General features: G+C 32.5%; 1 pseudogene across 1 annotated transcript; it reads right to left on the minus strand.

The window, feature by feature from the left end:
- Positions 1-2,098: 2,098 nt before the first annotated feature.
- On the minus strand, positions 2,099-3,730 carry LOC146942031 (serpin-ZXA pseudogene; annotated as a pseudogene). The gene is made up of 2 exons (XR_015033542.1): positions 3,285-3,730; positions 2,099-3,065 (listed from the first exon to the last, which is right to left on the minus strand). The product of XR_015033542.1 is annotated as a serpin-ZXA pseudogene (transcript).

Consider the following 3,730-nt stretch of genomic DNA (forward strand, 5'->3'; position numbering starts at 1 on the left):
TTATAGAGTAATTCATGAAAAAAATATTTTTTTAAACGGAAGGCAATGGTCATTTTTATTTATGAAAAAAAAAAATATTGCACGGAAGGTATACTGCAGTTACACTGAAAATACAACAGAAGGCAATAGATATAACAATGTAATTATACCAGCTGGTTATTGTGTTGTTCAAGCACATAGGTGTGGCCTTTTCTTTTTGCATATAGCAGCATCACTTTTGAAAAGGATTTGGTGCTGCGCTTTGTAGGGTGGCTATTGTTAGTTTTGGTTTTGTTTCTTTGTAGCCTTTTGTGTTTGCTTTGGTCGATCGTTTACAAACGGTGCTGTGTTTGTAATTCGTTATTACGTTTTCATCCGTGAGTTTTGTGTGTCTTACACAAAACTTTGTCGAGAATAAAATTTGCCGATTCAAAAAAAAAAAATCTATTATTATACAACAAAGGACAGCAATGGATATTTATCTTAAAAATCGTGGTTGGGCCTAACACAACCCCACAAAACCGGGTTATGAGGTGAGGATTGCCTCCACTTATAAATACATTGTCAGGTCATGTCCTATCCGATGTGGGACTCTTAACAATTTATAACGTAATTATATCTATTAGTTAAATTATACTGTAGTTATCCCCGTGAGCTTAGCTCAGTTGGTAAGGACAATGCATAATATATGCAAGGTTCAAGGTTCGAACCTTGAACACCACCAAAAATTATACTGTAATAAATTATAAAGGGTATAAATGGAGTTTAGATGAAATAATAAGGGAAAAAATGAAATAAATATTGATAAGCTATAAGTTATAAGTTCAAACGCTGCTTGAAATAGCATCTAAAAAAATTAACTTATAGCTTATCAATATTTATTTCATTTTTTCCCTTATTATAAGTTCAAACGCTGCTTGAAATAGCATCTAAAAAATAAGTTAATGAAATAAATATTGATAAGCTATAAGTTATAAGTTCAAACGCTGCTTGAAATAGCATCTAAAAAAATTAACTTATAGCTTATCAATATTTATTTCATTTTTTCCCTTATTATAAGTTCAAACGCTGCTTGAAATAGCATCTAAAAAATAAGTTATAAGCTCGTTATAAAAAAAGGTAACCAAACAGGGTTTTAGTCAGACGAGCTTATATATAAGTTATAAGCTACCTTCTTGATGTTGCCAAAAAGAGCTTATATGTAAAGAGAATATATGGTCTTGGACTCAACTTTTTCACTTCCAAAAAATAAGAATTGTATTATGTTTGTTTTATTGTTGGTGTTTTCAAAAAAGATATATTTGTTCTTTAAAAAAAATGTTATTTTTTACAATATGAAAGTTCAAAATATTTATACATATAATTTTAATTAAAATCAAAATAATTATAAAAATCAAACTTTCCTAAAAACTATTGTTTGATACGTATTAACGCAATACAATGAGCTGACAAACAGGCACAAACGATGATAATAATAATAATAATAAGACCATCTACAACTAGGAGTCCTTACCCTATTAAGCACCGTTGTAAATAAGCACTCCTTTTGTGACACCAATGAATATGGTGCTTATGAAGGTGGGTGCTTGTATAGGCACCCTCTCTCTCCTATTACTCATGGGCCCCACATGTACAATTAATTCTATTTTTATATATTTAATTATTGTATTATTTTGATATTAAAAAAATAACTATATAATAGTTGTAAATAATAGTTGAATTTGATTACCTAAAAAAAAAAATAGCTGAATTTGAATTTGCTTGTAGCATAGCCGTTGGAAATTTTAGTTGACATTTCTTGTATTCAATTACTCCTTAAAAAAAATTGTACTTAATTACTTTATTTTTTTTCCTTCTTTGAATTTGTTTGTTTTTTTTAATAATTTATAATAAAATTATTTCAATATTTTAAAATTATATAAATATGAATGAGTATAAAAATTATTGTTAAAATGTAATGATATAGAGTTATTGTTGGGAGTCAATTAATAATTATTTTGAGGTGTTGGGTTGGAGAGATTGGGTGCTTATTACGTATTAATTATAAAACGAATGACGTGTACAGTCGGGACCCATTTAAGCACCCAAATGGGGTGCTGCATTGTGGATGGTCTAACAACCTCAATTAAAATCCTATCAAACCATAAATTAGTCTCAAAGAGAAAAACAACCACTAAGCCATTCTTAATCTATTCGATCCACACTGTTGATAAAAAAAATGCATTCCTATTAAAAAATTATTTTTCATCAATATATATGTGTAATCCAATTGATTCCCGTATGAGAAATTAAGATAGCCCAGCAAGAGGATTGAGCACTTGTCCAACAAAGAGGATTGTTTCGGTCGAATCTTCTCTAATCATAAATAAGAAAGGGTGGTTAGCTACAAAGTCTAGTCGAGGTGGAATACGCATACCCTTAACAACTGCAGTCACAGTAGCAGCACTAACAGCAGCAGCTTCACTTCCTTCCTCATTTATTTCAATGAAAGACTTGTGAAATATCTTGGAAACATAAAGATCTTCACCTTCAAGAGAGTCCACCATATTTGTCAAACCTCCAGGAGAGAAAGGTAAAACCATTCCTAACTCCTTCAACATGTCAGAAGTTTCAAACTCAAATGAAACATTGAATCTTGGAATTCTAAAGTCACGCACTTTCTTTTCATAGAAGAGATCGCCATCTATGTCATGTAGTAACTCAGATTCAGAAGCCACCTTCTCAACCAAAGCTGACAGTCCATCTTTAGCATCTGGAAGAATAAAGTACATAGAGAATTGGCGGTCATCTTGGCCTTGTTTATAAGGAAGACGTAGTACTTTGAAACCATCAAAAACACCAATATATTGATTATTCTTGCTAGTCATGAAGGGAACCTTGACAGAGCTGCCATTGAGAAGGTGAAAATTATAGTTTTTCGTTTTTGAAGCTTTAAACTTTTGATCCCATTCTCCTTTAAAGTACAATGCATTTGTAAATATGAGTTTGGTTAAGATGTCGACCGACTCCGGAGGAAGAATATCTTTAATAAGGCCTTTTGTCTCCTTTTCAGCCCATAGATTGACTTCATCGGTCACTTCAATAGCCTATAAAACAATATCAAATTTAAATATAAATTATGCAAATAGATAAGTTGAGTTCTTTTCAAATAGAAGATTTTACTTTTGGTAATCTAATTTTCACTCATGCTAGAAAACGTGTCCTCCAAATTTGGTTAACTGACGGTAAATCTATTGATTAATGGAATATAAAAGCAAATAAACAAGGCATGGATTGTAGTGAAAAAGGAAGAAATACAAAGTTACCTTGTTCTGGAAATCAACAGAACACAAAGCGGCCTTATAATAAGTAGACGTGATTTGTTTGAAGGAAGGTTGAAGAGGAAGGGATTGTTCAACCCACACACCGTTGGCAACAGAGAGGCGAGGACCACCAGCAGGAGCGGCGTCTTTGAGGATGATGGAAACAAGCTGAGAGACAAAAGAGTTGAGATGATCAGTGGATTCAGAGCCGAGGAAGTGGAGAAGCTGTTGTTGTGTGGAGCTCTGAGAGCCAGCAGCGATGAGGATGAGCAAAACTTGGATAGACAATGGCGAAAACACGATGTTGCTGTCTGATTGTTTTGAGAAAAGATGTTTGGCGATGTTGAGGAATACTTTGTTTTAATTCTCGGCTATGGAAAGGTTGGTACTTGATTCGCGATGGAACTCCACTCTTCTTCTTTTTCTTTTCGACGTTAACTTCATTCTTC

Source organism: Medicago sativa, chromosome 3 (genome assembly GCF_051527215.1).
Source record: "Medicago sativa cultivar Bolivia chromosome 3, Bolivia_mono, whole genome shotgun sequence".
Lineage (NCBI taxonomy): Eukaryota > Viridiplantae > Streptophyta > Magnoliopsida > Fabales > Fabaceae > Medicago > Medicago sativa.